Here is a 14,749-nt window from a genome sequence, read left to right on the forward strand (position 1 = left end):
AACAATCATAAAAATAGTTTCTGGAGCTGAGCTAGTGGGAGGGTTCATCAGGACTTCTCAGCCAGAGCTGGCAAACCTTTGCTTGGAAGAGGTCTTTGTAACCATTTGCTGTTTTGACCACTGTCCATTATAAATGCAGGCTTTTTATGTAGGCAGTGACTCTTAATATTGGGGGGGGGGCTGTGTGATCATCTGAGATGAGGAGGCAGGATATTACTTTTGAAATTAGTTGCCCAAAATAAATCCCCTCACTTGGCTGTTTCTTTTTTCAGAACTAGTTAGTGAGGAAAAGGGCACATTTGCCACCCTCCTATACACCCAGGACCTTCTACTATTACTCACTACTGTCAGCCAGTTCAGTTAGGATGGGCTCTGTATATTGTAAGGTTTTTCATGGCATTAGTGGTGGATTACATGAATTTTTTTAAATGGTGTTTTACAATTTTATTTAAATTCTTCTTTCTTAACATTTTAGCTTCACTGTTCTTGAAACTACTTCAAACTCATTAAGCTAATTTTTTTTTATTTTGCAGAAAATATTACTCAAACTCTTTGCAAAAATGACTTGAGTCATATTAAAACTGTGTTTTCCCAGAAAGGGTACGTAAGTCAGTTCCCAGTAAAGTTTGCTATGACTGTGGTAAAAGTGGCAGAAATCTGGCACTTAAGCCCTGCCTGCATCATCTTCATATCTGCTTCTCTGTCACAGAAACTCTACTGCTACTGAGTGTGGTCCCAGGGCTTGTGGCTGGCTAGTGGGTCACAAGGTCCATCCTTTGGAATCTTGGTTCACCATGTGATGATGGAAATAGATGATATGTATGACTGTTAAAACATAGAGTCTATTAAGAAATCATCATAGACATCTCCCCATGGATCTCCATGTCTTCATCTCTCACCTGTGACCTTCCCCTTCCTTAAACAATCCTGCCATGATGTGATCTGCTGAGTCCATGAGGCTACCTGAATGTGCACTTTAGTGTATGTAGGTGAATTTTCCTGTGTCCCACCTGGCCCATGGTCAGGACAAATCTCTCTTACCTGCCAGTTCTGTAGCTGCTTGGACCCAAGTAAACACACAGAGGCTTATATTAATTAAAACTGTTCGGCCATTAGCTCAGGCTAACTATTGACTAGCTCTTACACATAAATTAACCTATAATTCTTTTATTTATGTTTAGCCACATGGCTTGGTACATTTTCTCAGTTCTGCCTTCACATCTTGCTTACTCTGTGTCTGGCTGGTGACTCCTGACTCAGCCTTCCTGTTCCCAGAATTCTCCTCTCTGCTTATGCCGCCTATACTATACTTCCTGCCTGGCTACTGGCCAATCAGTGTTTTATTTATTAAGCAATCAGAGTGACATATTCACAGCATACAGAGCGATATCCACAGCACTTCCCCTTTTTTCTTCAAAAAGGAAGGTTTTAACTTTAACATAGTAAAATTACATATAACAAAACAATTATCAAGCAAGAATTACAGTTGCAATATTTAGTCTATAATATCTAGTCTATTTGTATTTGGCAAAATTAAGTAAGATATCCTATCTATCCTATATTTGTGAGTCTATGGTTTTGAAGTTTCTGCCTTTAAAGTGTGGTTCCTGAGGATATCTCACAGGATTACAATCAAGAAAGTGAACATCCAGCCCACTGGGATATAGAAGGCTAGGAAATCTTCACTGTAAACTTAGGCTATGTCTGAGGAAAGGAGTGATCACCTATCTATCTAAAATATATTTCTGTATGACTTTGAAAACATACCTAACATGACTATAAGTTTGATTGCTATAGATAATATTTCTTTATTATCCTAAATAGCTTTCAAGGACTAAAACTTTACATTATATTTTAAATGAGCTGCACAGGTACAATATCTTAAACAAGAATAGAAACATATATACAGTATAACAAAAATAACCTAAATTTTGTTTCAATATACAAAAATCCATACCAATCTAAAATATTTAAGACTAGATGTTGCTTTTTTTGTTTAACAGTAGATTCAATATTCTATCATTTTATCCTATCATTCCCATATCCCCCTTTTTCTTTTCCAAATGAGATCCCTGAATCTAATCTCCTTTTTTACTTTCTTCACTGATTACGACCAATAACAACTTGTAATCAACACACTAAATGATGATACATATCCATACTCCACCCAAAAACAAAATACCACTCAAACCATCTCTTGGGAATGTGGTTGTTGTGTGTTTCGACTGCTTCCTGTAGCCTAGGGGGCAAAGGCATCTTTAGTGGACCCTGAGAAAATTGAGAGAATGGTCAAGTCCTGGGAGAGCTAGTTGTATCATTTGTGTTCCAGCCTCTGTGCAATGGGAAAGTGAGTTTGGCTGGAGAGTAGTCTGTGACCATCTAGCAGGACCATCTCATCCATCAGTCTTGAAGCTGTTCTGTGAAGAACTCTGAAGAAACTGCAACAGAGGCACTCTGAGAGGCTGGATCACCTGGGCCACTCATTTCCCTTGGTGTCTGGCCCCTTGCTCTGAAAACACATAAACTTTCAAAGGTAACATACAGATCTGCATTAGTATAAGTATGAGATTCTATATGTGCACAAATCAGTTAAGGATGAATTTTTTGTTTTATGTTTGAGCAGGTAAAAGGCTTCTGCCAACTTTGTAAGTCTGTTTGGATTATATAACCAAACTGAAATATAAATCTCTATCCATGCCATATGAAATGAAGTAGCCAACAAAATTTAGCATGTCTCATCTCAGCTCTGAGTTGTTCCCATGTCAAGGGATCAGCTTACATGTCACCTGTTCTTTGGTCTTTCTTGGCTTCTCCCACCAGTCTGTGGCCAAGATACTCAGGAGGTCTCCCCTGGTCAAACCTGATCTCTACTAACCTGGAAAGAAAACACAGCCTTTCCCTTCCTGATGAAACAAAAGCATAACCTCTCCTCTAAGACAACACTTTGTCTAACTTCCATTGTGAAGTTAAGACATTTTAAAAGTATATAGGTTGGTTTAATTTAGCAGTCTCCATAATCCATTGTCTCTGAGTAGCCATTGTTTTCTTGTACATTAGCATTTAAAAAATTTAAAGTTAACAAGACACCATATAGGACCCAGACCCCCTGTATATATTTCATCCTGATGTGGCTTGTTTTTTATTACTTTTCTTTCACTTTAAAGACTTTATTATTTTTAAACTACTTTTATGACTGTCTATATCAATTTTTTTCTTAAGCCTAAACAGATTCAATGCAATCCCCATCAAAATACCAACACAATTCTTCACAGACCTGGAAAGAATAATACTTAACTTCATATGGAAAAACAAAAAACCCAGGATAGCCAAAAGAATCCTGTACAACAAAACAACCTCTGGAGGCATCACGATCCCTGACCTCAAGCTCTACTATAGAGCTACAGTAAAAAAAAAAAAAAAAGCTTGGTACTGGCATAAAAACCGACATGTGGACCAATGGAATCGAATTGAAGACCCTGACATTAATCCGCACACCTATGAATATATAATTTTTGACAAAGAAGCCAAAATTTTACAATGGAAAAAAGAAAGCATCTTCAACAAATGATGCTGGCATAACTGGATGTCAACGTGTAGAAGGCTACAAATAGATCCATATCTGTCACCGTGCACAAAACTTAAGTCCAAGTGGATCAAAGACCTCAACATAAATCCAGTTACTCTGAACCTGAAAGAAAAGAAAGTAGGAAGTAGTCTTGAACACATCGGCATAGAAGATCACTTCCTAAATATAACACCAGTAGCACAGACACTGAGAGAAACGATCAATCAATGGGACCTCTTAAAACTGAGAAGCTTTTGTAGAGCAAAGGACACAGTCAACGAGACAAAGCGACAGCCTACAGAATGGGAAAATGTCTTCACCAACCCCACATCTGACAGAGGGCTGATATCCAGAATATATAAAGAACTCAAGAAATTAGATATTAAAATGCCCAACAGTCCAATTAAAAAATGGGCTATAGAACTAAACAGAGAATTCTCAACAGAGGAAGTTCAAAGGGCTGAAAGACATTTAAGGAAATGCTCAACGTCCCTAATCATCAGGGAAATGCAAATCAAAACAACTCTGAGATACCACCTTACACCTGTCAGAATGGCTAAGATCAAAAACACTGAAGACACCTTATGCTGGAGAGGATGTGGAGCAATAGGAACTCACCTTCACTGCTGGTGGGAATGTAAGCTTGTACAGTCACTCTGGATATCAATATGGCACTTTCTTAGAAAATTGGGAATCAATCTCCCCCAAGACCCAGCTATACCATTCTTGGGCATATACTCAAGGAATGCTCAATCATACCACAAGAACACATGCTCAGCTATGTTCATATCAGCATTGTTTGTAATAGCCAGAACCTAGAAACAATCTAAATATCCTTCAACTGAAGAATGGATAAATAAAATGTGGTACATATACACAATGGAGTACTACTCAGCAGAGAAAAGCAATGACATCATGAGGTTTGCAGGCTAATAGATCGATCTAGAAAAAATCATCCTGAGTGAGGTAACCCAGACTCAGAAAGACAAACATGGTATATACTCACTCGTAGGAGGGTACTAGATGTAAAACAAAGATGACTAGACTTGTACTCACAACTCCAGGGAGGCTACCTAGAAAACAGGACCCTAAAAAAGACACAGGGATCACCCAATGACAGAGAAATGGATGAGATCTACATGAACAACCTGGATGTGAGTGGGGGTAATGAAGGGCAAGGTTGGAGGGAAAGAGAGCTTGGGGGAGCGGGAGGTCCCAGCTGGATCAAGAACAGAGAGGGAGAACAAGGAATAGGAGACCATGATAAATGAAGACCACATGAGAATAGGAAGAAGCAAAGTGCTAGAGAGGTCCACAGAAATCCACAAAGATACCTCCACAATAGACTACTGGCAATGGTCGAGAGAAAGCCCGAACTGACCTACTCTGGTGATAGGATGGCCAAACACCCTAACTGTCATGCTAGAAACCTCATCCAATGACTGAGGGAAGTGGGTGCAGAGATCCACGGCCAGGCCCCGGGTGGAGCTCCAGGAGTCCAATTGGCGAGAAAGAGGAGGGATTGTTTGAGCGAGAATTGTTGAGACCAAGATTGAAAAAAGCACAGGGACAAATAGCCAAACTAATGGAAACACATGAACTATGAACAGATAGCTGAGGAGCCCCCAACTGGATCAGGCCCTCTGGAAAAATGAGACAGTTGATTAGCTTGAACTGTTTGGGAGGCACCCAGACAGTGGGACCAGGACCTGTTCTTAGTGAATGAGCTGACTGTTTGGAACCTGGGGCTTATGCAGGGACACTTCACTCAGCCTGGGAGAAGGGGACTGGACCTGCCTGGACTGAATCTACCAGGTTGAGCTGAATCCCCAGGGGAGTTTTTGCCTTGGAGAAAATGGGAATGGGGGGTGGTCTGGGGGAAAGGTGGGGGGGGGGAGTGCGGGAGGGGGGGAGAACAGGGGAATCCATGGCTAATATGTAAAATTAAATTAAATTGTAAAATAAAAAAAAGTTTTCAATGTGTAATGGTGTCATGCTAAGTCCTTTAGTAATATCTGTTTAATTATGATAGCTATGCTCTTTATGTTTTATCTTTATTTCTTTCTTAAGACTCTATGAACCATGAACTATTTCCCTCTGGAAAATGGAAATAAAGAAAATCCAGGTTCATATAAGATTAAGTTTGCAAAGTGAAGACAGGAAGATCAAAAGGTCAAAATCATCCTCACTTATGTAGGGAATTAAAAACCAACCAGGGTGATAGCCCCTGTCTCAAAATAAATAAACACTATTTATAAGATATATACAACAGATTAAGTTTTTTTCCATCTTACCCGGAATGAGTTTATATCTAAAAGAGTTTATCTATGTGACAGTCTGTCTGTCCCTCCTCTTTCCTAGACTCTGCTCCCAAGTTCAGTAGGGAGTTAGATGAAGAAATTCATTATCTTCAGTCTGGGACTCTGATTTTCATAATCATCATCTGGCACCCTGCTGCCAAGTTGTGAAAGCTCATACTAAATTTCTTCTTCTGTCTGACTCTCTGTCTCTGTCTGTCTCTCTCATTCACTTTTGTCCTCACTCTCCTCGCTCTTTTTTTGGTGTGTGTAAACATGCATGCGTATGTTAGTGTTTCTTCATGTGTGCTCATAGACGTGAAGGCCAGAGATCTACTTCCAATCTTCCTCCATTACTCTCCACTATATTTTTTGAGACAGGGTATTTCACTGAACCTTGAACTCAATGATGAGGGTCACCTACTAGGGAATGAGTTTCAAGGATCTATCTATATCTGCCTCCCCAGCCTGGTATTACAAGGCAGTGCTGTGTCTAACTTTTACTTGGGTGCCCAGGAGTCCAGCTCAGGTCCTATGCTTGTGCGGCAGACATGTTACTGGATGAGCCATCCTCCATCCCCTAGACTAAATGTCTTAGTCTAAGATTCAGAGCCTTAGTCAGATTTTCAGGATTCATTCCTGTGGTGCCTAGTTATATAAGATATGAGTAGGTGGATGTATTAAGGTCTATAATGCTAAAATTTAAAGTCAAACACATGATTAAGATTACCTATGGGGGTCACAGGTAATCAATGAGAAAAAAACCTATACTGATAACTTAGATTTATCAATGGAACTCGTTTTTAGCCAAAGGAACCCCCCAGGAGAAGTGACCACAGCTGCCCAAAGAAAAGTGTAACTTGGGGGAGGTAGATATGAAGAATCCAAAAGGGAAAAATTTGAATATTAAAATTTACTAATGACTAAAAACAAGTTAAAGAAGTGTAATAAAAATTTAGGGTGGAGAAGAATTTAAGGAATTAAATAATAAAAAATAATTTACTATGGATACTACAACTAAATGAGAGATTCCAGCAGGAGCGTGAAATACTTCCAGATGAGATAAAGATTCTCTATGAAAGGGAAGCCTCACGCATATGTGTCATAAGCTAAAGGCTTAAAGAATACTGCTGTCCTGCCACTCAAAACAGATGAATGGGCTACAGAATTGGGAACAAGAGTAGCTCCAGTTGATAATAATTGGGTCCTGCATCAGAAAACAAACAAAAAAAATACACTTCAGTGTGATCGTTTGAATCATGTTTATCTTCCTATAAGATTGTGCACCAAGGATGTCATTGACATCTCTACCACAGGAGAGGTATCTACAGCACTGCTAGAAGAAAGTCCTTTTTCCAGATGATCTCCAGGAGACAAGTAGACACTGAACACATTCTTAAATGGTGGCACATAATTAGGAACCAAGCTGTCAAGGAGTGTGATGGTCTAAAGGACAGGGACAGCCATCCTCACTCCTTGCTGGAGACAACATAAAGTTCTACATTATATTAAAACTGCTCAAACTTTGAGCAATGGCATGATTTGTGGACATTGGTGGTAGGTAATCCTATCAACACACTTTATTATGAATGAAGACACCTGCTTGGAGATCTAGAATTCATACACACACACACACACACACACACACACACACACACACACACACACACACACACATATATATATATTTATATATATGTAAATATTATCCCCTTGAAGATGGAAGAAGTCATTGGCATGATGAATCAAGGAGATGAATCTACAAATCCATGGGTGAAGAATGAAATGTTTCAGTTCATTTAGATTGAAACTATAACAGGACATTTCCAAACATGAAGAGTTGACTCTAGATTACATAGTAACATGATACTTAAACATAATGTGGAACATTAACTTTAAAGATGGCCATTAAATTATGATGGGTAACCTGTAGATATCAAAGGTAATTTAATGATTTATCTGTAACCATAAACTTACACTAATCTTTCCTGTTATTAGCAGCTGTACTTGAAATCCTGTTGATTTTTCCCAAGCATAATAAAGATATTCCACATATTGACCAGCTTCTAGTACTACAAAATATGTATAAACTATATCCCAACTGCCAAAAAAATGCAGGGTAAGCGGTTTACATCTTTTAAAGGGATTGAGAACATTTTTGCAGGGAGGGTAAAGTACTTCCTGTGCAGGCATGAAGATCTAAGTTCAGATCCCAGCACCCACACAGCAAACCAGACATGGTGGGCACACCTGTAAGCCTGGCACCAAGGTTGGTAGCCAGCCAGTCCAGCCAACAAATGGGCTCTGGGTTTTCTGAGAGACCCTGTCTCAAAAATAAGGTGGGGAGGAATTGACAACAGATTTATGCTGTTTTCTGGAAGTGGATGCAACCAGAGATAATCACATTAAGCAAGTTAAATCAGTGTCAGAAAAACAAATGTATGCTTTCTTTAATATTGAACTCCTAGACTGCATACAGATATATAAAATTACATTTGTATATATGACATAAAAGCCAAAATGTAACTGTTTAGGGAAACAAAGAGGACTAATGGAAGGGGGTGGGCATGCTGAGAATGATAGGAGCATGGGAGTATGCTAAACATGCAAGATATGCTTATATGAACATATCCTATCATGACACAATTTGTATAATAAATATATGTAATGAAAATTATAAAAACAATTTGTGATCAGCAAAGAACATTTTAAAATAAGAATTCTGACAACCCAATTTGAATAACATTGGCAATTCAGATAAATCAACTAACTTTTCAGAGAAAGCACACAACGCTGAAACTCACCATATTTGTTACTTCCCTAATTGCTGCTGAAAAAAAAAAAATACCCAGCAAAGGCAACTTTTTAGAAACCTTTTAGAATTGAAATGAAGAAATGTACCAAATAATAATGTGAGATTTTAAATGAGTTAAAAATGAGTGGAACAACAAATGAGAGGAATTAGGTAAAAATAATATTTATAAATCAATGTATAATTGCCCACTCTGTTAAAGACAAGTACAGTTCTTCTGAAACTTCACAAAATGATCCTGATCATGACTCAGAGAATTCTTAGTCACAGGGGTCAAAGCAGAGCTCTGAAAAGACACCCTGAGATTTCTAAGACTTGTGTAGGAGCTTGTGTGGTGGCACACATACTTGAGGTGCTGTGACCCAGGTCTCATCAGTTTGAGGCTAATCATCGTGATACTCTCTATCTTTTTAAAAATGTATGTAACTGATACCAGAGTTCATTAAAATAATAGAAAACGTATCAGGAAACAATTATGAGTAAGAAAACTGCAAGCCCATGCTTTAATAATCTGAGTCCTTTTCACGTATAAACCGTTTAAATAAATTCCTCAATGTTAAGTTTCCTAATGCTCTTGTTGGCAATCTTGGGGTGCTCAGTCATGTAATGTCTAGGGTTCTTGCTTTCCTCCATTCTTCCATTCTCTGAGAAGTCCATTTTACTCACTGCAGTGAACCCTCTTAGGGCAGTGACTAGGTCAAATGAATCTTCACACTCTCCTATACATCTTGAAGAGTTTTGTATACAAAGTATTTGTGCTCAGTAAACACCTACATTCACAGTGCCAATTGTTTTCCTAACTTGAAGGTCTTGCCTCTGTTCTGCTTGAATTATGTGATCCCTGTTGCTGTGTGCAGTGAAGCTTGCTATAGAGTTTGTTTTGTAAATGGCAGCTAGCATAAAAGCATTCCAACCCAATATTCATAATCTTGGGACTTGAAAAAACTTCCAACAGCCTTATGTACAAACAACTGCACAAACCAAATTCCAACCCAGTCAAAAGGAAAGCACCTGGTTTCTTGACATCCAGGCTGTTTCTGAGAAGCCTAGTCTGTCTGCTTTCACTTCTGCAGGAAATAAAAAGAAGTCCGGTTTGGCCTGAATATAGCAGGAAATCTTTCCTTACAAAAGAATTGGAGGAAGCCTGGGGCTTTCCTTATCCATTGTTTGGAGACTATGTAGACTTCAAATTCAGAGAGGGTGAAGGGGCAGGAATACATGGGAAGAAAGTTTCTGATCATGTTTGTAAAACACAGCCATATAGAAATCCAATTTGAACCTATACAGAATTCAACTGAACAATGGCCACTTTACTGTTTGCTGAAATCCCAGATGGAGCAGCTGTGTAGACACCATGTTCTGATAAACTATTAAGAACACATTAGGGGCTGGAAGAATGGCTTGGCAGCTAAGGGTGGGGCTTTCTGCTCTTAAAAAGACCAGAGTTTGTATCTCAGCATCCAGGCAGAGCAGCTCACAAGTGTTTGTAACTCCAGCTCCAGGGATCCCACGACCATTTCTGACTTCTGCAGGGACCTGCACACAGGAGATAGACAAACACATACACATGAGCAAAGAAAATAAATCTTTCAAAAACACATCTAACACCTCCAAGCTATATTTATTGTTCTCCAAAGTGCAGACAATAGCACATATAGAAGAACAACCCACTAACAAATATAAAGATGGAGTACACCTGTCATATAACAGATAATAATCACATATGGACTTTGCTGGGTTTTCAAGTTACTACCTTTAAAGGGTGATTCCTAAGGACACCTCTCAGGATTACAATCAAGAAAGTAAACCTCCAGCCCACAAGGCTATAGGAAGGTGAGAAATCTTCATTGTAAACTGAAGCTATGTCTGAAGAAAGAAGTGAGGAAACAATTCCTCAGGTCATATACACTCAGGCTTTGACCTCAGCCACATGAAACACAAGGGTGAGGAGCTCCTTTCCCTTTCCATGTCTGCATAATCTCTGTGTCTTTCTGTCCAGCTGTTCCAGTTGGCGGCAAACTCATATACCTCTATTTTTTGGTGCCACCATCTCTGTTGTGACCCATTTCAGTTCTGACAGCTGCTCCCTGGACCTAGCGCAATTTTGAAGATTCTGTTGATCTGCATTCCTGTGCTTTAGTTTTAACTGTCACACACAATGCCTGAATGAAGGTCCCTGTTTTGTGTGTGGTTTTGTGATCTGATACCACACCTGGAGGGAATTGAAAGGATTCAGAAAGTTAATGACAAAAAGAGACACCTTTTGACAAATGCATGCAAGTGACAGCGTTAGAAGGGGCTCGTGGGCTGAGTTTAGCTGGAGTCTACTCTTAAATCTTGTCCAAAATACTGAGTATCAGGTGTTTTATACTGAATAATGGGTGGATAATCCCCATTCATTTCTTGCTGGGCAGAGTTTTTGTCTGCCTGCCTGCCTGTTCTCATCTTTTCTTTGACAAGAGCAGGGCGGAAGTGTCTATTTTCTTCTCTGAAAATATTCTTCAACTCTTGCCTCCTGTGCAAAAGTTAGTGAAGAAATGAGAGGCAAAGAGAGGAGAAGGCTAGAGGGAGGAAGACTGGGCAACCAACCTCTGGTTGTATCACCTATCACAGCTGAGAAAGGGGAAGCTGAGGCAGGATTAATATTTGCATTGGTTCACTTCCTCCTTCCACGTTTATTGAATTGATCAGGGCCTCAGTTCTGCCTGCTTTCTGCTTGGGTGGGAGTGATGGATTAGAGTTTTTGTACGGTCCCTCTTTTTGTAACAAAATGTCCATGGGAAACAGTTATAAAGCTTTATTGGGATGCTACAGAGAAAAATCAAAGGAGGTTGAGCAATGTATTAAACAGCCAGCTTTTTTATTATATATAGTGCCATATACGTAATGACATATCAAGACTCTGATAGTTAGAATTTAATACTTTCAATTACAGAGTGACAATGCCTGGAATGAAAAGTACCTAAGTATATTTGCTCATTTTTGCTCAAACTGATGATGGACATAATACAATTAGGGACATATATAAGTCTGAAAGAATGTATCATTTGTGAACTGAAGATCCTAAAAAGAAGCCAAGCTGAACCCTCCTATAAATGCTGGTGACTGACCTGAACTTCGGTGATTGCAGACAGGTTGGGATATTAAGAGCCAGAGCATAGTTAAATGACCTTGGCAGCTTTAAGTAGCCATTTATTGTACCTCTCTATGTGTGACCTAACATTCTTTTGAAATACGAACAGACTCTCTGACTTCCACCAACCCAAAATCTAAGAATGTCCTCTTGTGAGGTCTATAGCAGAGATTCCCTGCCTTACTGCAACCTCTCACCTAAGGTTTCAATGAATGTATTTGAGAAGTTTCTTGATTTATGACTTTAATTCTGTCACTGTAGAAACTTCATGAAATTGTTACCACACTGGAATATGAAATGTGGGGTAACCTAAATCTGTGCTCCCTAGTCATGCCAGGGTGGGCTTTTTGGTGTTGCATCTATCTGCCTTTAAGTCACCCACTCATGGGTTTACTATCCTGGACTTGGATGGGACCATTTTTCAATATGTCATGGGCCCTCTGTCTTAGTTAGGGTTTCTATTGCTATGAAGAGAAACCATGACCACAGCAACTCTTATAAAGGAAAACATTCAATTGGGGCTGTCTTACACTTTCAGAGGTTTAGTCCATTATCATCATGGTGCATTGTGGCATGCAGACATGGTGCTGGAGAAGTAACGAAGTGTCCTATATCTTGGCTTGCAGGCAACAGCAAGTGGTCTGAGACACTGGGTGTGGCTTGAGCATATGTAAGACCTCAAAGCCCACCTCCACAGTAACACACACTTCTTCAGATAAGACCACACCTACTCCAGTAAGGTTACAACTCCTAATAATGCCACTCCCTTTGGGGGCCATTTTCTCTCAAACCACCACATACTTTTTTATGGTGAGTATATGTTTGTTCATATCTTCCTAGAAAAAGTCACAGAACACAACTGTCACCTGTACAGATACCAAAAGAACCAAAGACGAGTTGGGAAGGACTGGTGACATGGTCCCTGCAATAGGTGCTGAGACAGGCAACTGAGGCTGATCCATGTCACTTTGCAGGCCCAATCCTTATAAGGTGTTGCTGGGTCCTAACAGCTCCCTTAAGGGAGGGGGTGAGAAAGTGCTGCATCAATGACACAGACACCGGGAGTCAGGTGAAAGGCAAACAACAGACTCGATTATTCCATAACTGGGAAAGCCTTATATACCCTCCTCCCAGCACTCAGGCTGCATTCTGATCCAGTGACATTGTTTGGTCACCTCTCATTGATGATATTGCATGGTCTCCTCTCATAGGCTAGGCATGATCAGGACATCTGACAGCACCTGTTGCTCGGCCCTCAGGCACACCCCAGGTTGGCTCATAAGGAAGTAGGTTATGTGCATGCCCTTGCAACTGGTTTGAGCCTTATCTTCCTGCAATAAGGCTCCTTTCATCCATGCAGCATGGATGTTGTGCCTCCTGCTGTAGTGGTGTTCACATGCTCCATGAGAGGAGGAAACATGCAACCTGAATAAGTCATCCTGAGAATCAGAGATGTACTGGGAAATACCAGTACAGCCATCTTCCTCTATGTGGTGCGGAGTGGTGTGCATCTTTGATGGATTGGGTCCATCCCCTAAGTGTAGAACACCCCTGAAAGTAGATGGACTAAATATATTACAACTGCTGAGAGTACCACACAAGACAAGGGTTTGTAAAAAAGTTTTGGTAGTAGTATCTGTGTGATCTCTGTTGTGAGCTGTTAAGACATGCAACCAAGCTTTAGCTGTTTTCACAAAATGAACTTGACAAAGTAATCAAGGTCTTAGAGTGGGAGCAAGGATCCCTGCTAACTGCTTCATTTGTCCCTGATTTGGCAGGAAAAGTAGAAGAGAAAGGATGAGTTGGGGCTTTGGCGCTTCTCACAGCTGACCGGATGTCAACATAAGGAATATAAACAAGTTAGATCTGCGATGAGCTCTTCTTGAGATTCAAAACTGTGGGGCCCACGGCAAGAACTAAAGAGTGAGGATGAAGAGAGTGAAGCAAGCTCATCATAGATGATAATAGCTCTCAATTCCAACCTTTAACACAGAGAAAGGGAAAATGTGGCATGTATATTGGGTATGTTTATAATGGCTCAGTCTGAAACTATGATGATTAAGAAATAGTCTGCATCTGAACTTTGTGAAATGGAGAAAACTCATTACCAAACAGAAAATGATCCTCACTGACTTGTGGGACAGGGCGGTGGGTGGGACAGGGTAGTGGGTGGCTCAGGGTAATGGGTGTGACAGGGTGGTCAATGGAACAGGATGTTGGGTGGGATCAGTTTGAGTGTGGGTGAAGGAGAGAAATATAACCACCCATGTATTCTTTTTTTTTCTGAGACTGGGTTTCTCTGTGTAGCTTTGGTGCCTGTCCTGGATCTAACTCTGTAGACCAGGCTGGCATTGAACTCACAGAGACCCACCTGCCTCTGCCCCCTGAGTGCTGGGATTAAAGGTGTGCACCACCATGCATTTTTAAGATAAGCCTGCATAGCCTGAGGCAATACCAGGGAAATCATTCCCTGAGAGACCAGCTCACATGAGCCATTGGGGACACTAGGATCACACTACCTGTCGACTCCATGAATAGCAGAAACTGGAAGACGATAGAGGAAGGACAGACATTAATGAGGACCCTAGGTAGGAAGGAGACACTGTGTGGTGTTCAGTTCACAGGGCCAGAGAGGACTGTGTTCACAGAAAAGTTAAGCTGGTGGTTAGTTCAGCAGGGACCTCAGCACTGTTAAGGGGCTTTAGTGTGTTCACTCTACTTTGAGAAGCAATTAGGAAAGGAAGGAAGAGCACAGAGACAAATACTTGAACACTTTTACAATGACTCCCTCAGGGGAGGGGGTAAGAAGGCGTAGCATCAACGGCACAGACACCAGGAGTCAGTTGAAGGCAAATAATGAACTCCCTTATTCAATAATGGGGAAGGCCTTATATACCCTCCTCTGAGCACCCAGTCTATATGGTCATCCCTCATTGGCTGGG

At 40.4% G+C, this 14,749-nt stretch overlaps 1 long non-coding RNA gene across 3 annotated transcripts in view; it reads right to left on the reverse strand.

Annotated features, from left to right (window-relative positions):
• Window positions 1-5,537: 5,537 nt before the first annotated feature.
• LOC128105478 (uncharacterized) overlaps window positions 5,538-14,749 on the reverse strand; it is a 39,923-nt gene continuing 30,711 nt past the window's right edge. For all 3 annotated transcript variants that reach the window (XR_008216339.1, XR_008216340.1, XR_008216338.1), the window contains exon 3: window positions 5,538-10,210. This is a non-coding gene — a long non-coding RNA (uncharacterized LOC128105478). The remainder of the gene's footprint in view (window positions 10,211-14,749) is intronic.

This window comes from Peromyscus californicus, unplaced genomic scaffold (assembly GCF_007827085.1).
Source record: "Peromyscus californicus insignis strain IS unplaced genomic scaffold, ASM782708v3 Scaffold_9__1_contigs__length_137607984, whole genome shotgun sequence".
Lineage (NCBI taxonomy): Eukaryota > Metazoa > Chordata > Mammalia > Rodentia > Cricetidae > Peromyscus > Peromyscus californicus.